Source organism: Narcine bancroftii, chromosome 9, assembly GCF_036971445.1.
Source record: "Narcine bancroftii isolate sNarBan1 chromosome 9, sNarBan1.hap1, whole genome shotgun sequence".
NCBI lineage: Eukaryota > Metazoa > Chordata > Chondrichthyes > Torpediniformes > Narcinidae > Narcine > Narcine bancroftii.
The window spans coordinates 86,653,367-86,676,327 of record NC_091477.1 but is presented as its reverse complement, the minus strand read 5'-3'; positions in this window follow the sequence as shown (position 1 = coordinate 86,676,327).

The window sequence follows — 22,961 nt, the reverse complement described above, 5'->3', positions numbered from 1 at the left end:
GCACTAGGTTGAAGGACAGCACCTCCAGGGATGTGATCTCAGGATTGCTACGTGCTAGTGAGGTTAGAGATCAGAAGATAGTGCAGCTTAACACATGGCTAAAGATGTGTAGGAGGGAGGTCTTCAGGTTTATGGATCACTGGTCTCTCTTCCAGGGAAGGTGGGACCTGTTCTGGCAGGACAGTTTGCATCTGAACTGGAGGGGGACTGATATTCTTGCAGGAAAGTTTGTTAGTGCTGCTCTGGTAGGTTTAAACTATATTTGCAGGGGGAGGGGAACCAGAGCAGATAGCAGAGTGGAGGAGGGAAAAGATTATGTTAAAATTGCATGCACCTAGAAGTCAACGGGTTGAATGTTGTGGAAGTGTTCTCAGTTGCATCTATTTCAATGCAAGGAGTATTGTAGGAACAAACTTATAGCATGGATTAGCATATGGAATTATGACATTGTGGCCATTAGTGAAACTTGGTTGCAGAGAGTCAGGACTGGCAACTCAATGCTCTGGGCTTCTGTTGCTTTAGATGCAATAGAACAGGGAGGGGGGAGGGGGGGAAATGAAAGGGGGAGGATTGGCATTGCTCAACATGGAAAATATTACAGTTGTGCTCAGACAGGTCAGAGAACTCATCTATTGAGACCATATGGGTAGAGCTGAGGAACGGGAAAGATATGATGACACTCATGGGATTGTATTATAGACAGCCTATTAGTCAGCAAGAATTAGAGGAGCAAATCTGTAGAAAGATAGCAGAGAGCTGTAGGAAACACAAGGCTGTGATAGTAGGAGATTTTAAACTTTCCACATATTGACTGGTACTCCCATAGGTTAAGAGGGCTAGATGGCTTGGAGTTTGTTAAATGTGTTCAGAAAAGTTTTCTAAATCAAGATATAGAGCTACCACCTGGAGAGAGTGCAATACTGGATCTCCTATTAGGGAATGAGTCAGGATAGGTGACAGAGGTATGTGTAGGGGAACATTTTGGGTCCAGTGATCATAATGGCATTAGTTTCAAGTTAATTACAAATGATAGATGGGAGCCTCAGGTTGAGATTCTAAATTGGAGAAAGGGCAATTTTGAGGAAATGAGAAAGGATCTCGAATGCATGGATTGGGAAAAATTATTTTCAGACAAGGATGTGCAAGGTAAGTGGAGGACCTTCAAAGGTGAAATTTTGTGAGTACAGGGTTTGTATGTTCATGTTAGGATCAAAGCCAAGGTTAGCTGCCATAGGGAACCTCGATTCAAGGGATATTGGGGACCTGGTTCAGAAGAAGTGTATAAAAGGTATAGGAAAAATGGAGAAAATGAGGTACCTGTACTTGAGGAGTATACAAAATGCAAGCAAATCCTCATGAAATAAATCAGGAAGGCTAAAAGACAACATGAGGTTGCTTTGGCAGACAAAGTGAAGGAAAATCCTGAGGGTTTCTACAGTTATATTAAAAGCAAAATGATAGTAAGGGACAAAATTGGCCCCTTGAAGATCAGAATGGTCACCTTGGTATGGAGCCAAAAGAGATGGAAGAGGTTTTAAATGCTTTTTTTTCCATCAGTATTCACAGTAAAAGGGCACAGTCATGGGAAGTAAGGAAACAAGCAGTGAGGTCATGGAACCTATAAAGATTAAAGAGGAGGAAGTACTTGATGTCTTAAAGCAAATAAAGGTGGATAAATCTCCAGGGCCTGACAAGATATTCCCTTAGATCTTGAGGTAGAAATTTCAGCAGCTCTGGCAGAAATATTTAAATTGTCCTTAGCCATGAGTGTGATGCCAGAGAATTGGATGGTAGCTCACATTGTTGTTGTTTAAAAAAAAACTCCAAAAGTAACTCTGGAAATTATAGGCCAGGGAGCCTGCCATCAGTAGTAGATTAATTATTGGAAGGTGTTCTAAGAGATCAGATATACAATTATTTGGATAGCCATGGATTGATTAGGAATAGTGAACATGGCTTTGTGCATGGTAGATCATGTTTAACCAATCTTAGAATTTTTTTTGAGGCTAGCAGGAAAGTAGATGAAGAAAAGGCAGTGGATGTTGTCTGCCTGGACTTTAGTAAGGCCTTTGACAAGGACCCACATGGGAGGTTAGTCAGGAAGGTTCAGGCATTAGGTATTCATGGTGAAGTAGTGAACTGGATTTGACAATAGCCGGACAGGTGAAGCCAGAGAGTAATGGTGGATGATTGCTTCTCAGATTGGAGGTCTGTGACTAGTGGGTGTGCCTCAGGGATCAGTGCTGGGACCATTGTTGTTTGTCATCTATATCAATGATCTGAATGATAACATAGTACATTGGATCAGCAAGTTTGGAGATGACACTAAGATTGGAGTGTTGTGGACAGCAGAGAAGATTTTCAAAGTTTGCAAAGGGATCGGGACCAGCTGGAAAAATGGCAGATGGAATTGAATGCAGACAAGTGTGAGGTGTTGCATTTTGGAAGGACAAATCAAGATATACATGGTAAATGATAGGGCACTGAGGAGTGTGGTAGAACCAAGGGATCTGGGAATACAGTTACACAATTCCATGAAAGTGGTGTCACAGTTGCAAAGGGTTGTAAAGAGAGCTTTTGCATATTAGTCTTAATAAATTAAAGTATGGAGTACAGGAGTTGGGATGTTATGTTAAAGTTGTGTAAGACATTGGTGAGGCCAAGATTGGAATATTGTGTGAAGATTTTGTCACCCAATTACAGGAAAGAGGTCATTAAGATAGAAAGAGCGCAAAGAGGATATACTAGGATGTTGCCTGGACTTCAGGAACCAAGTTATAGAGAAAGGTTAAACATGTTAGGACTTTGTTCCCTGGAGCATAGCAAAATGAGGGGAGATTTGTTAGAGGTTTTTAAAATTGAGGGAATAGATAGAGTCAATGTAGATAGGCTTTTCCCACTGAGGGTAGGTGAGATATAAATCAGTGGACATACGTTCAGAGTGAAAGAGGAAAGGTTTAGGGGGAACTTCACACAGAGTGGTGGGGGTGTGGAACAAGCTTTCTGGGGGTGTGGAACAAGCTTTCAGATGAAGTGGTGAATGTGGGTAAATTTTAACATTTAAGAGGAATTTGGACAGGCAAGGAGATATGGAGGGCTATGGACTGTGTGCAGGTCAGTGGGACTAGGCAAAAACATGGTTCAGTGCAGATTAGAAAAGCTAAAGAGCCCTGCTTCTGTGCTGTAATGTTCTATGGTTCCATTGGTCAGACACCTGTTTGGGGATTTTTCTTCATTATGAGAATTCTTGTGTCAGATCTTCCTTGGCCTACCAGCCCCTTTTTGATTACTGAGCTCACCAGTGTGCTCTTTCCTATTAATGATTTGTTGGACTCTCTTATTTATGATGATTGAAATTGTTGATTTTTGTAATCCAAAGGTTTGGGTGTTGTGTCTTACTGTTTTATTCTTGTTTATACAACCTTAAAATGGGTTCTTTGACTTTCAATTGGCACAACTCTGGTCCTCATGTTGAAAAATGGCAACTACAAATTCTAAAAGTGATCCCAGGCTTAGAAGCAAGCCTGGCTCTCAGACCTGCATCAATGAAGCAATTAAACACATCTGAGTACTCACAAAGACATGTGAAGCCAAAATGTCCCAAACATTATGGCGCCCCAAAATAAGGAGACTATATATATATAATTGCTCTAATTTCTACAGGGTCAAACCAGAATGTATTCAAATAACTGAATAAAATCTGGAATGTTGGATTTAATTACATGTGAATAGTTTGATCATAAATTTAAAACAGTGGAGCACAGCAGCAAATAAAGGAAAAAAGTGTCTGTCTCAAACATTATGGAGGGTATGATACATTTTTAACACTAAATATTTTGCAAAACTAGCTTACATAATTTTTCTTACTTCCTTAAACATGCTTTCTCTGTTCTTAATATTTCAAAATTTATAACACAGAATATGGTTTACATTAAAATATTCCCCTTTCAACTATAACATGGAATAATGTCATGAACCTATTTTTAATTTGTAGGACTCTTATTTATTTTATCAGGTGTTTTTCATTTGGTTTTTAATTCATTCCTATGATATCCTCCACATACAAGCCAATGGTTCCTGCCAGCAAGTATGTTTACCTAAAATAATATTTTTTTTAATGGAAAAACTTGCATGGAATGCAGTGATTGAGGGTTAAATGATAGTAAACAGATCAATGCTTGTACGTAAGCCTCGGGGAGTTTTTAAAGAGTTTGAACCCTTTTGGCAAATGCAAAGGGTCTTCAGCACATGAATTTAAAAAAATCTAATTCTCAAGTTTAATCGAGAAGGCAAATTGAATGTTGGCCTTAATAGCTAGAGGGATGAAATTTAAGAGCAGAGAAGTCTGATGCAACTATATAGGGTAATGATGAGTACTGTGTGCAGTTCTGTTCTCCTTGTTTGAGAAGGAGACAAGGGCTTTGGAAGCTAGAGATGAAGAGGTTAGCCTATGAGGAGAGGTGGAGTTGCTTGGGACTATACTCACGGAATTCAGAAGAATGAGAGGGGATGTCATAGACACATGTAGAATGACTAAAAGGATAGATTAAAAATGGGAAAGTGGTTTCCACTAGAAGGTGAGACTAGAAGTAGGAGACATAGCCTAAAGAAACAAGGAGAAGATGGAAATGAGCAGGGCAGTAAATCTGTAGAATTCCCTGCCCAAGGAAGCAATAGAGGCTGCATCGTTTAAGACAAATTTTAATAAGATTTTTACAAAGAAGGGAAATTAAGGATTATAGAGCACAGGCAGGTATGTGGAGCTGAATCCACGATCAGATCACCCATGATCTTAGTGAATGGTGGAGCAGGCTCCACACATCAGATCATCTATTCCTGCTCTTATTTCTGATGTTCCATTTTACTTCAAAACTCAGGATCAGCAGTCAGAGAGATATATTTTATCAGCTGTTTTGCTTTCCATGGTTTCAGTTACTCGCAGTCAACCGTGGTCTGAAACAGATTCCACTGCCTTGCTCTCTCCCCACAGCCCCATGTCGGGCCCCACGTTAATCCCACAGCCCCGTGTCGGGCCCCACGTTAATCCCACAGCCACGTGTCGGGCCCCACGTTAATCCCACAGCCCCGTGTCGGGCCCCACACTAATCCCTCAGCCCCGTGTCGGGCCCCACACTAATCCCTCAGCCCCGTGTCGGGCCCCACACTAATCCCACAGCCCCGTGTCGGGCCCCACACTAATCCCACAGCCCCGTGTCGGGCTCCACGCTGATCCCACAGCCCCGTGTTGGGCCCCAAGCTGATCCCACAGCCCCGTGTCGGGCCTCATGCTGATCCATACACAAATAAAAAGTTTACAGCTGTACTACAGGATCCCATATAGCTTTGTTAAGTATATAATATGGTGTTCACACTATGTCCCCATCTCATAACACCCAATTTCACAAAACGTATTGTGAATGTACCCATGATTGATCACGACCGATAGAGGCCAAGGGAAAGAAGAATTGTGAACATTAAGTTGCACGTACCCTGTATAGGATTCGGTACTATCCATGGTTTCAGGCATCCACTGGGGTTTTGGAACATATTCCCAGTGGATAAGTGGGGACTACTGTGCACCAAATATGTATCTCCCCATCTGCCATAAATTACCACTTTGATGAAAATATTTCAATTTGAAAAATATGAATAGAAATAGAATTGGAAATATTTTCCAACAGAGGTTTAACACAATCCTGAGAATATTCCCTATAATATGACAACAAATCCAGACAACGTACACCAAGGAGACAAGGAGGAGCCTGAAGGACTGGTGATAAATTATACATTACAAAGTCTTAGACAAACGGAAATGTAACCTGTCAGATGCATATTGATTACTGTAACATTTGATTTCTATTTGCTGTCTTTCTTTCTCAAGAGATCAGTCTATCATTTGAACCTAGGGGCAAGAAAGGAATATTTCTGAGCCAACAAAATTAAAGGCTGCACCTATTTAAATCGATTCTCATGAAATGAATTTTAATTGCTCACAGATTCCACAATTTACTATAACTACAGTAAGAATAATCACCTCCATTTGTTTTACTGATATTTATCAAAACATGAGAGGATTAAAATAAAAAATGAAAACTTTCCATGGGCCTTGACACTCTGATCATATATGGAATCACTAATTCTCATTGGTGTTCACAGTAATTTCCTTGAATTAGACTGTAGGCAAAATGTCATGTGTTAGTAGGAAATAACTGTACCTGTTGCCAGTACAAAAGTGATTAAGATTTTAAACTGTGGTTTTCTGCTCATGTCAACTTTAAGAATTGTGGAGAAGGTTCTGAGGAAGGTTTCTTTTCAAAGGAGTAATGTTATAGTCAATGAAAACTGGGTTCCTTATGATTGCAGAACTGGGTCCAAATTAAATATGAAAACTAAACTGAATTTGGGATGAGCTCATTTTTAAAGGTTGAATTGTTTTCTTTTTCCCCATTTCAGTGAAACATCATTACAAATTACATTACATTTCTTCTTTTCTTTGGCTTGGCTTCGTGGACGAAGATTTATGGAGGGGGTAAAAAGTCCACGTCAGCTGCAGGCTCGTTTGTGGCTGACAAGTCCGATGCGGGACAGGCAGACACGATTGCAGCGGTTGCAAGGGAAAATTGGTTGGTTGGGGTTGGGTGTTGGGTTTTTCCTCCTTTGCCTCCTGTCAGTGAGGTGGGCTCTGCGGTCTTCTTCAAAGGAGGTTGCTGCCCGCCAAACTGTGAGGCGCCAAGATGCACGGTTTGAGGCGTTATCAGCCCACTGGCGGTGGTCAATGTGGCAGGCACCAAGAGATTTCTTTAGGCAGTCCTTGTACCTTTTCTTTGGTGCACCTCTGTCACGGTGGCCAGTGGTGAGCTCGCCATATAATACGATCTTGGGAAGGCGATGGTCCTCCATTCTGGAGACGTGACCCATCCAGCGCAGCTGGATCTTCATAAGCGTAGACTTGATGCTGTCGACCTCTGCCATCTCGAGTACTTCGACGCTAGGGGTGTAAGTGCTCCAATGGATGTTGAGGATGGAGCGGAGACAACGCTGGTGGAAGCGTTCTAGGAGCCGTAGGTGGTGCCGGTAGAGGACCCATGATTCGGAGCCGAACAGGAGTATGACAACGGCTCTGTATACGCTTATCTTTGTGAGGTTTTTCAGTTGGTTGTTTTTCCAGACTCTTTTGTGTAGTCTTCCAAAGGCGCTATTTGCCTTGGCGAGTCTGTTGTCTATCTCATTGTCGATCCTTGCATCTGATGAAATGGTGCAGCCAAGATAGGTAAACTGGTTGACCGTTTTGAGTTTTGTGTGCCCGATGGAGATGTGGGGGGGCTGGTAGTCATGGTGGGGAGCTGGCTGATGGAGGACCTCAGTTTTCTTCAGGCTGACTTCCAGGCCAAACATTTTGGCAGTTTCCGCAAAGCAGGACGTCAAGCGCTGAAGAGCTGGCTCTGAATGGGCAACTAAAGCGGCATCATCTGCAAAGAGTAGTTCACGGACAAGTTTCTCTTGTGTCTTGGTGTGAGCTTGCAGGCGCCTCAGATTGAAGAGACTGCCATCCGTGCGGTACCGGATGTAAACAGCGTCTTCATTGTTGGGGTCTTTCATGGCTTGGTTCAGCATCATGCTGAAGAAGATTGAAAAGAGGGTTGGTGCGAGAACACAGCCTTGCTTCACGCCATTGTTAATGGAGAAGGGTTCAGAGATCTCATTGCTGTATCTGACCCGACCTTGTTGGTTTTCGTGCAGTTGGATAATCATGTTGAGGAACTTTGGGGGACATCCGATGCGCTCTAGTATTTGCCAAAGCCCTTTCCTGCTCACGGTGTCGAAGGCTTTGGTGAGGTCAACAAAGGTGATGTAGAGTCCTTTGTTTTGTTCTCTGCACTTTTCTTGGAGCTGTCTGAGGGCAAAGACCATGTCAGTGGTTCCTCTGTTTGCGCGAAAGCCGCACTGTGATTCTGGGAGAATATTCTCGGCGACACTAGGTATTATTCTATTTAGTAGAATCCTAGCGAAGATTTTGCCTGCAATGGAGAGCAACGTGATTCCCCTGTAGTTTGAGCAGTCTGACTTCTCGCCTTTGTTTTTGTACAGGGTGATGATGGTGGCATCACGAAGATCCTGAGGCAGTTTACCTTGGTCCCAACAAAGCTTGAAAAACTCATGCAGTTTGGCATGCAGAGTTTTGCCGCCAGCCTTCCAGACACATTTAATTTACATTCAAATTACATTCAATGTCCTGCTCTATCCCTCATTTTTTTTAATATGTATATTTTAGCATGAATATATTTGGGTACCCAGTGTCATAGCTCCAGTGACTCATAGCTCAACTCCACATGTAGGCGTTGTTTGTGTCAAGCCTGCATGTTCTTCAAAGACTGTGCAGGCTTCCTCTCGCATCCCAAGAGCACAGACATGTGACGGCTTGGCGGGAGGGAAGGGTCCGGAGGCCTAATCCTGCTCCTGTTTTCCTATCTTCTTATACTCTACTTCACCCAGAGAATGGTGGGAGTGTGGAACAAGCTGCCATCTGACATGGTAAATGCGTGCTCACTCTCACGTTTTAAGAATAAATTGGACAGATAAATGGATGGGAGACGACTGGAGGGTTATGGAGTGGGTATATGTCAGTGGGACTAGCAGAATGATGTTTCAGCACAGTCTAGAATGACCAAGTGGCTTGTTTTCTGTGCTGTGTTCTATGGTTCCTGCTGGTTGTAATTCTTGATGAATTGTAAATTACCTTCAGTATAAGGAGTTGGTAAGGGGAATGGATTACAAGGAAGTGGGGGAATTTGATTGACGGGTCTGCTTTAAGAACTGGCAAAAACTCGTTGGGTTGAATGGCGACCTCCCACATCAGAAGGAAATATGAAAAATAATCATTAATCATCACTAACCCTTCCTTCGTGTTGCCTTTGCTCCATACCATCTGATCGCTCCCTATACAATCCTTTGAATTGTGTCTTCCTTGTTGTATTATTCATGAGTCAAGTTTATTGATATCGGATTGCACAATTACAACCCAGTGAAACAGTGTTCTCTGGTCCTCAGTGCAAAACAAGCAGACACAACCTGACATAATACACATCCAGACAAACAATACATGTGCAGGACAAGTATCCATATGTACAAATAATTAACTATTGTTTCATAGATACAAGTCTTGGATGGTTAGTGCAAGCAATTCCTTTGGCCATTCAGCATTCTCACTTCCTGTGGGAAGAAGCTGTTCCTCATCCTAGTGGTGCTTGGCTCTGATACTCTTGTATCTCTTTCCCAATGGGAGCAGTTGAAAGATGTGGTGTGCAGGGTGGAAAGGGTCCTCAATGATTTAGTGCACCCCCTTCAGAAAATTATGAATGATCCCAGTAGATCACATTGATTTGCAGGGGGGTCGCGGAGGAAAGGGTGGCCCTACAAGATGTCCTCTGGTCTGCTTACAAAATAACTTCTATCACTGAATTTATGATAACTGACAATAAATGTGGACTTAAATCACATGCATAATGGGTGGGAATTTTATAGGCCTGTTCACATGAGTAAATGACATCACACAAGGCCCAAATGCTTGTATGAACCTCTCTGATCATGTCCTCTATGCCCTTGGCCAGCAAAATCATCCTTACAAGTCTTAATCAGTGTGAGAAGATGGACAATTTCATTAACAGCTGTGAAATGCAAAAGCCAATTAGTAAGATCTATGGCATTACAGTTACTGAAAGCTTGCGCAAACCTGGAGAGACAGGGAAAAAGTCACAGAAACAAACTCGTTAACTCACCAGCTCTGCACTGACCATCTGCAGTAATTCTTTCCTTTCACTTCTCCATCAATTTCTCCCTTCATCTACAATCTACCTATACCAAGGAAAAAATTCCAGTTCCCCATTATGATCAAGATGGCAATACTCATACCACAGATGTCCTGCTGTTTTGGGCCTGTCCTACTGACTAGCTGTCCTGTATGAAAGCCATGGTATGCTTAATTACTTGTAGGACGGGACTAGCAGGTCTGTTATCAAGATCTATGATGGACAGTTGGTCATCAAGGCTTGATGTCACTGAGGAAACCTTGACTTAGAGTAGGGAACCCTCCACCAACCCCCTCCTGGAAAGAGGATCTCTGACGAGAATTGCAGAGAAGGAAAGCCACAGCAGTGAACCAGGACAGACAGGGCTGAACCATAGGAATGTATGTGGGAAGGATTCTGTCAGTACCACTGGGTTGCTGCATGGAGCACAACAGCAATGTGTGACTGCTGTGCTGGGCTTCAGCTCATTGCCAGTAGTCAAAGACTTCACTCCAGAGAGCAAGTTGCTGGTATCTGGCCACTTGGTCTTGTGAATGTGATCTGGTCTCCCAAAAGGCCTCGTGCACCGACAGATCCTCACTGAAAGGTCCCCTTCACTCAAGGATTCAGAGCCCTGATTGGTCCCCAACATCAAGAGGTGCTATTGAGATTGCCCGAGCTTAGGTTGATCACTGAACAAAAAGCCGTGGGGCTAACAAAAGGTGCTGATGGTGATGAGATCCATTGGCACTCAAAGGCTCTGAAAGGACCATTTGCTTCTTTCTTGTTTTAATCAAGGCATTGAATTAGTTGGTCAAACAAAGGAAAGATTTCTGAACATTCTGGGTAAACAGCAATAAATTGAATCTTACTTAAAGGAAGACATGGAGAATCAGTACAGTTTTTAGGAACCAACAATTGGAATTTGGCTTCATGGACAAGCAAGTAGGTAAATGCAAATGACATGAATTGGTGGAAGGAAAGAAAATTTTCCAAGGGTACTGGAGGAAGTTATGGATAATGGTCAAGGATGGAGGCCAGGAAATAAATTCGACCTTTAAATTTCAAACTTTAAGGGATTGGGGGCCAGATGTAGTGAGTATGAATCATGAGCATGTCCCAGTAAGCAGCATCATAGGGTATGGGTTTCTGCCCGCCAAACTGTGAGGCGCCAAGATGCACGGTTTGAGGCGTTATCAGCCCACTGGCGGTGGTCAATGTGGCAGGCACCAAGAGATTTCTTTAGGCAGTCCTTGTACCTTTTCTTTGGTGCACCTCCGTCACGGTGGCCAGTGGAGAGCTCGCCATATAACACGATGGACATAAATCACTGCTTAGTGACAAAGTATGTGAAAACTTGAGCCTAGTCAAGACTTTGTACACACCAGGGAAACCTATTGTGATAGCTGATGCATTATCCATGGCAATGACACAGAGTGCAGCACACAATGAGAGTTCCACAGAGACTGATGTGAATTTCCCCATGAACCTGATCACTGAATGTCTCCCCATATCTGACATGAAATCCAAGCAGATCACAGCCAAATCAGAAAAGGACACAGTTCTACTGAAGTTCAAGAATCTGAATAAACGATGGCCTAGAAGTGAATGTCAGCCATACTACAACATCAGAGCTGAGCATTATCAATGGGTTTCTACTCAGACAGAGCAGAATTATCATTCCTCAATCACTACAACAAGAGATGCTGTAAAGGGTGCATGAGGGGCACCTTAGAAAGGAAAAATGCAAGAGGAGGGCCAGAACTGCTGTTTATTGGCCAGGAATAAATGCTGACATTGACAGGATGGTTTCAAGCTGTGAGACCTGTTTGAAACACAACACAAAGCAGGCAAAGGAACCCATGATAATAAGGGACATTCCTGCAAAACCATGGCAGAATGTTGGAACTGATCTGTTCCACATGGATGGAAAGAATTACTTGCTGGTTGTTATTATCTATCAAACTATCTGGAGATTGTGCTACTTCCTAGCATGTCTGCTGCTTGTGTGATCAAATATATGAAATTGATACTTGCAAGACATGGAATTCCTCAAATTGTCTACAGTGACAATGGACCATGCTTCAGTTGAAGAGAATTCCAGAACTTTGCAGAAGAGTATAATTTTCTGACATATTACTTCAAGTCCTCTGCATCCACAGTCAAATGGTAAAGCAGAGAAAGGAGTTCACAGTTAAAAAGTTGGTCAAGAAAGCACTAGACAGTGGCTCAGATTCATATCTAGCTCTCTTCAGTTACAGAGCCTTGTCACTCAAACATGGCATGTCACCCGCTGAGCTTCTGATGGGACATAGACTACACACCACACTTCCCTACTCTGAAGGCCCAAACAAGAATAGAAATGTCAAAGATGTTGAATGGAAACAAAATAATCTGCAATAGAGACAAAAAAGCAAACTGTGATAAGTCAGCAAGAAGCTTAGGGCCACTTGCACATGACACAGTGAAACTGAAGGGATTCCCACACTTGGGACAAAAAGGCCATTGTTCTGGAAGAAGTAAATCCAAGATCCTAACAGTCTGAACAGAGGATGGTCAAATACTGAGGAGGAATCGAAAGAGTCTGCTGAAAATGCAAGAAGCATTGCATCAATAGACAAATGGAGAAGATCCAGCCTGCACAGCAACAGAGGAAACATCACCAGTGCTGGACAGTAGTGGACCAGCAGAGCCAACACAAGCACCTGTGTTAAGAAGAACCAGATGTGTTATCAAAGCACCTGACAGGCTGAATCTCTGAAAGAGAACAGCACACTAAAAAGAAAATGTGCTGCTGATGTGTTTGCGTTGAACTTTAAATTGAAATGAATACTGTATTAGTGTATGTTGTTAGATTAAACATCTCAGGGAGATATATTGATAGGGTGCTAGTGCTAATCCTGACCACTAGAGGGGGTCAGGTGAACTATTTCACCTTGGGTAGATTTAAAATGGATGCTTCCACAAAATCTTGTCCGTGCTCTCGCTAATAAATATAATTGTTTTATACGAACCCAGGATTCTTTATTACAATAAAAGAAACACGACACTTCTGCAAGTAATTTTAAGGAATGAATTTAAGAAACTTAAGGGGCATTGGAACGGTTTTTAAGGGAGTACCCAAGTAAAGGTGCAGGAGGTGAACAGAAGGAGAACACTGTTTCAGTAGGGTTTTGGGCGGGGGGGGGGGGCGTGGGTCCTTCAGGCACAGAATCAGAAGGCATTTGGTGGAGACAGAGACCAAGGCCTACGTCAGAAGTAAAGCCACAGGAACTTGATGTGGTACAGCAACTGGTTCAACAGTTTCATATGCATGGACAGGAGATGTACCGTTAATAAAGGGACTGCAGCTCAATTGCTACAGACTCAGATTCACCCATCAAACTGTTACCAGTTCAGAGTTGTGCAGTTGACAATAGAAAAGCAGGGTTTTGCTTCAAGGGATAGGGAGTACAGAAGGCTGCTGTATAGAGAGTGCTAGATGTCCTCATACATGAAGTACAGAAAATATGGAAATATAGCAAGCAATAAGGAAAGCAAATTAATCTTTTTCTTTCTGGCAAAGCGATGTGGCAGAAGAGTAGGAGAGTCTAGCTACAAGCAAGGCTATACCTGACACAATCTTGGTCTCCCTATGTAATGAGATATATTTGATTTCGAGTCAGTTCAGGGAAGGTTAACTGTTTAATTCATGGAATTTAAAAATTTGATTTTTTTTTATAAAAAGATCGAGTTTGGATGAAAGTTTGAGCAGTTTTGGCTTGGCTCATTAATGTTTAGAAGAATGCAAGTGATCTTACTGCAACTTAAAATTCTCAGGGGGTTTCAAGGGTGGATGTTGAAATAAACCGGTCAACAGATTTTATTGCAGTTGATGGTCTCAATGGGCTAAAGGGCTTTCCTTCTCTAACCTTCTATTCTTAGAAGGCCACTCCACTCATAAGCAATCTTCAAGTTACAGGGACAAAAGCATCCTGGAAATTGCAGCAGGTTACCTTTTGAAATCTCTAAGCCATCAATATTGGCTCTGGGATTCTTCCTCAATTCATCCATCAGATAATCTCAAGTCTCCTGAGAAAGACACTGTTAGATGTACTTTAATACAACTGTATACACATTTATTAATATTTAATAAAATGTCTTTGTGTCACAATGCATTTTTAGTGACAAGGAACTCTGACATTTTTAAAGCAATTTGGAGATCATAAAATATTATCCCTGATTTGAAAAGACCTGTGGGTGGAATGAGTGAGTTTACTCTGATAAAATATCTGCAAGATCATGATAGGCCAGGCCCAAATAGTCAAGGATTAATCATTTTTTTTCACATTTGTTTTTATTGCTAAAGTTTTCTACTGCTTGTGCTTTTTTTCATCATTTTCCTGCATTTAGGTATTGTTTCATTGATAACTTTCCTATCTATTTCTTACAATTCAATTGGATAGTCACCAAGCACAACTTGCTGTCGTGACTTGACATGTCAGTTAAAGTTTTAGTACGCTTAGTGATTTGTTTTTTCAGCAGTTAAATACAAACCAATAGCCATGGTCTCCAAAACATTTGGGTATTTTGTGCATATGAAGTAATCCTATGGTTAGCAAAGACTGACACAGGTGAGGAGTTGGGGGAGGGGTAGGTGAATGTAGCCAGCTTGAACAGCACTAGGTATATTTCAATCCCAAACAGAAATCTCCTGGCACTTTCTCTGGGAATGGGTGAGAATGTGGTCTTCCCCTCAATCTCCAGATGTAGCATTTGAAGAGAAGTTGGGATCAAGCTTGCGCTTCACTGCTGGCCACAATTCTTCCTCTGTGTGGATTTGTGGATATTTGAGACCAGTCTTTCTGTAGAAAGTGTTCTTCAAGAATGCAATAGCTCTGACCATCTTCTGTATACCAATACAGACATATCCTTTACACCACTCATTTGTCAATTGAGCTAGCAAGAAGCCTTCTTCATCTTTCTTCATCCTCTCCCACTGCCCATCCTTTCTGGTTGACTTCATCTGCTTCCTTTTGAACATTTGGAAAAGTTTATCCTCAGTGTTTGCCCTTCAATGGCAGTGCCTGGTTTATTTAGAAGGGAGGAGCTCTTTCAAGGTGAAAACCATTAATTCCATTGTACACAAGGAAAAACAGATTAACAAAGTTACATTTGTAAATTAAATGTTTGTCATTTTTCTAGGAACTGGTTTGTTGACCTTGTGTATTAGTTTTAGATTTGTTATTTTATTTTTTGGGGATGGGGATTGCTTTTAATCATTTTATCATTTATCATTAATGACAACTTTTTAAATGTGGCTTGCAAGGGATCATTTATATAAAGTTGACAAAGTGAAGGTAATGTTCAGATTACCTTAATTTCAGTCCTTCTATTTCAATAGTGAGGCTAAGGCAGTCCCTCTTTCAGGTGCACAGTCAACCATCTAGACATTTGCATGTTAGATTCCAATAAGGAATGGGGCCTGGAGGCTGGTGAATGTACAACAAAAGCCAACTATTTTAAATTTACACCCAATTGACCTACCACCCCTCGTATGCTTAGAAGGGTGGGGGGGGGGGGGGGGAAACCCACCCAGACACTGGCAGAATGTACAGACAGCACAGGATTTGAACCCCAATTGCTAGCGCTGTAACAGTTTTGCGCTGGTACCATATGTTTGAGCCATTCAGTAATTAGCATTAATAATCATACTGTTAGATTTGAAACATGAAGTTCTCCCATTAGACTGCATATTTTGCTTAAAAAAAAAACTTATCTGGATATATTTAAGTTTAGAGACATAATATTTCTGTTGCAGGAAATGAAGAAGGGCACGGCTTTATTCAAACAATAAAAATGTTCTCCCTCTTACCTTTTGTTATTGTATTGAATCAGTAATGACATCCCTAACTGGAAATGATTAGTGCATAGTACCCAAATCTGACACAAGTTCGTTGTATTTATGCCTTTCAACAATAATTATGGACAACCAATCCAGTCCCCTCCCGATCTCTATTTGGTGCACACAATTTGATTACTCCTCCTATTCACACTTTCTCAGAAGAGATTGCTTAAATTACTACCAAAAAGAACCAAGCTAATTAAAATCATACATTTGGTTATGCTTGGCTGCTTGGAGTTTAGTCTAATTACATTATGTCAACTTTGAATTTTGGTTATTTCCCTGTTATCTTCTGTTTATAATTACAAATGTGTTACACGTTACTGTTAAAACGGTTATGGAATGATGCAACTAAAAAATAATTCAAGATTTTAAAAAAATCAGAACATTGCAGCACAGGCCTTTGTGCTGACCTAAAGTAAACCTGTTCAAAACAATTTAATTTTCCCTACCTCACACCCACAACCTTCTATTTTACTTGCATTCACATACCTATCTAAGAGTCATTCACTGCACTCTTCTCAGAACCTCAGTGTTTATGTCCAAACATTTATGACACAATCTGGCAATTCCCTTACTCGTGCTTTGTTTTCAATGGTGCACCCCCCAGAAATAACACTGCAGCCTGCTTAAGCCTATGCTATGGATTCTTAATTAAAAGCCACAGTGACATCAATAAAACAACAGCACTCTTGAACAACAGCTCCAGTTTTCAGTTAACTAGCTCCTTGAAAATGCTAAATTTACAGGTATGAGTTAACTCCATGTTTGTCTTGTACCAACAAGAGAATCTGTAAGGAAGATCTCAGTGAGCTGATAGTACTATTGCCCAGGGAATAAACTATAGATTTCATTGTGGAACATCCAAAAGTTCCATCAAAAGTTTCTGAAAATTATTTTTTCCCCCACAGCCAAATTATATTTCCAGTAGACAATGGAGCAGAACCGAAAGATAACTAGACCATCATAACTGCAGATACACAAAAAAATTCTGAGCAAACTTCACCTAACCTTGTATAACTGTACACACCCACAGCAATATTTTGTTAAGAGTTAAAGGAGATTTGGTATGTCACCAAAAACACTTGCAAATTTCTACAGGTGTACTGTGGTGACCATTCTGACTGGTACAGTGGTGTCAATGCACAGGATAGGAAAAGGCTACAGAGGGTTGTAAACTCAGCCAATGCCATCACGGGCATGATGTATTATCGCATTAAGGACCTTTTAAAGAGACGATGTCTCTAGCAGCTTTCATCATCAACGGCCCTCACCACCCAAACCTTTGCTCACTGCTACCATCAACAAGGTAAAAGAGCCTGAAGAGATACATTCAATGTTGCAAAAACAGCTGCTTCCCCTCTGCCATCAGGTTTCTGAACAATGAATACCAACTCTACTTTTTTTTTGCACCATTTATCATTTTAAAACTTTAACTTTGGAATTTTAATTTAGAGCAATTTTACACTTTTAATGCACAATACTGCAAGCACAAAACCACATTTTTATTTTTCACACTATGAACCATACTAACCAAAATACACACAAACATTTCCCTCTTGAATATACACAGTGTCATTTTCTCCCCTTTATCTCCCCTCCCTTCCCTCCCTCCTTCACTCCCCATCCCTCCCCACCACATATTTCTTGACATTAACCAGATTCTGATCCTGAACTTGAATGGGATTGTAATTCTGGGGAAATACTGGCTTTTCCAGACTTGGTGTACGTGATGATAAAGTGCCAAACTTGTGGACAGTTGCTCACCCATACTTCTCCCTAAAACAGCTGAAGCTGGTTTCTTGGCACACGGGGAATCGGTCCACAAGATTAATTTTCCTGGTTAGACCTGGTGTAGTCAGGTCTGCTGTCCTCAAAACAAGTGTGGCATCAGGGCAACTGGTGGAGTGTTTGGATTGCTTTAATCACCCAAGTTTAAACAGTAGAGTGGTGCAGCTGTTAGACCCACGTTCTTGCAGCCCCAGAGACCTGGGTTCAATCCTGAACACTGGTTCGGTTAGGTATGTTTTCCCCATAGCCCTGCGGGCTTCCTCCCACAGCTCAATGAGGTTCATTGCCACTGTAAAGTGTGGTAGAATCTAGGAGTGTGGTTAAGACAGTAGGGAGAATAAAATGGATTTAATGCAAGATTAGTGTAACTGGGTGCCTGATGGGGAGTCTGGACTTGGTGGGTCAAATGTCCTGCTTCTAATCTGTAACTTGAAGGCTAATTAAAATGGTTTTTTTTTTGATGGTTGAGAATACTTACACCAGTCAACAAAAATTTTGCTTCCTGAACATGTTTGGGTGTATTTTATGGATTTGAGTTGCTGATCATTAAAATCACCTTAAAATTTTCCTATCGCTTAACATTTTTTGATTTCCTGTCATATTTTAAGTCAACTTCAAACATGCAAAACCTGCTGATCTTTGTGCAGTCAGTGACGAACATGGCAAAAGGTTTCACCAGGACATCGTGACCATGGAAAAGCAGGATCAAGGCAATTGGAATCCATCAATGCTGGCCAACTATTGTTGGACACTGACATGAGAGGCATCAGATGCTGAGTACAAACAATAATCAGCAGCAAAATTTTTTAGGTCAGTTGATCTAAAGCAATGTGTCAGCATCATTGTGCAATTAAACTTGCCAAATTCAATAGAAATTAACGTTTCTCCAACCACCCATCTAAAATTATCTGTGTTCAGCTTGAAGTGATCTATCATTATCCCCACTTTTTTTTCTATGTAGAAAACCTTTTGAGAAAGGTTGCCATCTAGTGTTATTGGATGAAATCTATTTGGGACCTTTATAAGAATGTAATCTCTTGTCCATAGAAAAAAATCATTAGATTTAATATTAATACATGACATCATATGCATTTAACTTCAGCGACAATATATTCATAGATCTGTAAAGGGCAAGTGTTAATTTGAGTTAGGTGATCAATGCAGAGCCAAATGAAGAGTAAATACTTTAAAAGGAGCATGCAAATAAAGGGTGCAAATTCAAAAATCACTGAGCCTCAGAGCAACGTTTGGGAATTCTATTCAGAAAGTGTTTTCCAAACAACAATCATGCCCACTACTCTATTCTGGGAGTGCACCTAAAAACACCCAATTCATTGTAATGAAACATCAATATTTCAGTGTGTTCACCCATAAAGCAGGTTTGTTTAGCTGATGGCCCATGCTACGGCCACCCCTTTCCCCCATTCCACTTTCAAGCATCAACAAGAGGAAAAAAATCGATCAGAAGCCTACACAAATAAACTGAGAAAAGGATACAGAGGCCCTGCCTTGTCATTTCAGTACACTACTGGCTAGCCTGCCTGGCTCTTTATGGGGTTATCATGCTTTCTCTTGCACCATTCATTTAGCCCATCACCTAGTAATAAGTGACCCACATCAGCTTCTAATAAAACAATGCCTTGAGTTTAAAATTCTCAGCCATGTTTTCAAGTCCTTTCATGGCCTTATGCCCATCGATCTCTGCAATCGTTTTCATCTTACAAGATATCTGTACTCCTATGATCCTAATTTTTTTTTCATCCAGAAGTTTAATCAATCCATCCTCAGTGACTTGTGTCATCAGTTGCCAAAGCTCCAAGTTCTGGAATTCACACGCTACATCATCCTACCTTTTCAACTCCCCCCAACCCCCCCCCGTTCAGATTTTTATTGCTTACCATATGCTGCTCATAACAAATCTGATTTCACAATGCTACAATGTAACACATTGAGATAATTTGTTACTTTGAAGGCACTATAAATACAATTTATTGACATTTGGCATGCACAAGTTGAGCTCTGCTTTCTTTGTTATATATTAAGTTCAGTCAAATTTGCAATGACATTAGAATGAAACAAAAGTCTGCAAACGCGGTGATTATTGAAAAAAAATGGAGGATCTCAGCAGGTCACCAGCGTCCATCAGAGGTAAAAATATATAACTATTGCTTCGGTCTGACCCCTTCAAGGATCTCATACCTTGAGCTAGGGCTCACACCCAAAACATTGGTTTTACATCTTTCCTCCCATGGACCCTGAGTTCCTACAACATTTTTGAGTTTTTGCAATGACCTTAGTTATTTGTACTACATTAAAACCATAGGCTCCAATCCCCTTGCCACAAAGCACAACTTAACACTTGCTATAATAATGCATAAAGGGAGGAATATCTTGCTGTAATTATATGCATCCCTAGTGATGTCTCAACCCGAGTATTGTGTACAGTTTAATTCTGTTAAAAATATAATTGGTGAGTGTTCCTGTTATTGACAATAACCTTTAGATGAAAATGCAGGAAGAAAAGTTTCCCACTACACATATGCCATCTGCTGGCAGTAATTGAGATTTCGGGCATCTCTTCAATAGTTTTTGATATACAAAGTTTTCATCAGAAAACCCAGGTTTCAATCCAATCGTCAGGGTGGTATGAGAGTTCTCCGATTCATAGCTACCAAGTGGGCAAATTAATGGATCGTTATATAGTAAAGGCAGTACTTGTTTGACAGGAGGAATAATTGAGGAGGCCAATCCATTCAAAAATAAAATGTTAAAATAGAGACATTAGTTCACAGTGGAAATTCCATAATGAAAACCTCAGATTTATTCCTCCACAATAAAAAAAAACAGATATTAATGATAAAATTAATAGAAACCCATGATCCTATTTGATTTACCACCCTGCTAACATTTCCAGAATTTCTCTTAGTTTATTTGATTGCAGAGGCATGCCTGTCATTTGATTTCCTTTATTTGATAATGAAACAGACTCAGGAGACTTTCATGGATAAATACCTTCCTGGTCAAGTTTTATAATCTCTTCAAATTCCTTCAATCCAGCTCGATCCAAATGTTTAATTATTACCAATAGTTTAACTTGTTATGTGCAAATCTCACTAACATTGCTAAATATTAATTTTACATTTATGCCCAATTAAAATTTGAATCCATATTTATGATATTCTTGCTCATTTCTTATTGAATCATAATTTTAGGATATTCTTGCTTAATTCTTATTCATGTATATGTGGAATATCTATGTGCTGATGTATGCTTTTAAATTTTGCTGTGCAGTAGTATTGCAATACAATTGCAAACAAGTTTAAAGCATTTAAAAGACAGTTAATGAATTTTTTTTTAAGAATAATGGAATTTCCTAGAAGTCCATATTATCAGAAGACCTCTCCTGGTGCCAGGATATTGAAGCCACTGTGAAGAGTGCACACTAATTTTCCAAGAAGTCATTGGAGATTTGTTGAATACTCTTATCAAATCTCCATGGGTGGACTGTGGAAAATATATTGACTAGATGTATCACAATTAGTAATTGGTAATTTGAGTGCCCAGGAATGCAGAACATAGTAACCATAGCCAGGTCCATCACAAGCTTCAACCATCCATTGAAGACATGGACACGAGGTACTGCCTCAGGAAGGCAGAACACATCATAAAAGACTCCACACCCTGATCTTGTTGCTACATTTGGGAAGTTATAGAAGCCTGAAGACCAGCACCTCCAGGTTTAAGAACAGATTCAGCTCTCAGGCTCCTGAATCTTTGTTACATGAATCATGGACTGCTCTGACAGCAGAAAAGGACTGTCTGCACAATTGTAACCCTACATTTTATTCTCCTTTTACTATGCAAGCTGTCTTTTGTATATACAAAATCTCTTTTTAATTTAATAAATAGTACTATAGTTTTTTTTAAAAAAGGAAGCAAAAGTGCCTGTTGGGCTGCAATAAATTCATAATCTTTAAGAATTAGGATGACCATAACATGTCTATCAATAAAAAAAATAGCTTCACATGAGTAATGGTCAACATAATTTAACACAAAAATGACTGATTTAATTTGGCAAGATCCAAGTCAATGACACAAATTTTAAAGAGTCTAAAATGAGAAGGCAGAGGTAGCAAGATAATGAGTTTCAGACTTTAGCATTTGTGTTACTGAAATGATGGCAACAAATAAAAAATACTTACAAACCAAATAGCTTTATTTTCATTTAACACACATTTGCCATTGTTAATTTTACTTGTTAATAATGACATTATTTAAAAATAATTAATCACTGCTCATCTGTTTGGTTCAACTGACAATGTGCACTACATTTTGCCACCCTCGCTATTCACTTATCTCAAAATACTTGAGAGATGATTCATTAAAATTCATCCAAATTACAACAACTGAAATAAACTCATCAATTGACAATACAGTATTGGAAATGAACAGTCAACAAAATCTCATTGGGAAAAGCTATTTTCTTACAAGTACTCTTCATTTTATATCTGTACGGTTTCCTCTCACCATTAAACATTTTTTAACAAACATTAAGTTTACCTTTTGAGTAACTGCATGGAGATCACACACAAAGATATTTAAGCTTAATTTTTTTTAAAAGATGGACAAATTCTGAAAGAAAGATATGTAGTCTGTGGAAACTGAAGGGGCAATTAACCAAATGACATTTTCTTGCTTCATTTATTTCACTATGAAGATATTATTCCTTTCAGTTTCACAATTTGAAGTGCTGCATTTCAAAAAAATATAACACGCTCATATGTCCACTTCTGAATGTTTTTAAAAAAAACCTACGAGTCACTGGGATAGACATTAATGGAATCAGACTTCAAATCGAATGCACAGTCTCCTCTCTGCAAGGGCTCTTAATCCAGTTCTGAAAGGTATGCTGCACACTTCCATACCTTAACATTAACTAGTTATCTCTGAGAGGAAAGGCAAACAAAATAATCTGGTGCTCTTTTAATAAACGTGGAGAGAGTGTTACTGTGTCCAACCGTGCAATGCCTGTTCAAGAATCAAGTGGATCTCTGAGGTGGATAAGCATCACTCCCCTAGCACTAATATTCCTCGCGTTATTAAGTGCCAAAAATACTAAATTATCTTGAATATAACCTCGGATTTATGGGCATCTAATCAAGTGCAATTTGTTTGAATATCTTTTATAATTGAAAAGATTCCTCTTACCTGCTTAGAGGGAAAGAAGAAACCGAAACCGTCAGACTTTTTCATCACGAAGCAGAAGTCTTCACTCCATCCCTTCCCAAGCAGAAAAAAAAAGACCGATGCAAAAATCGGATGGATTTTGAAATCTCATTTTCGTGTCATGTGGGGTTCGGTGAGGGGGAAGGAATCTCACATTTTCCCCAAATCAGCTGCTTCCTGGTGTGGGGAAATAATGCAAATATGGTGAAAGAAGCACAAACCACGAGATATGATTAGAACAGATAAGTGGTGTCAGTTTATTTCTTAATTCTAAG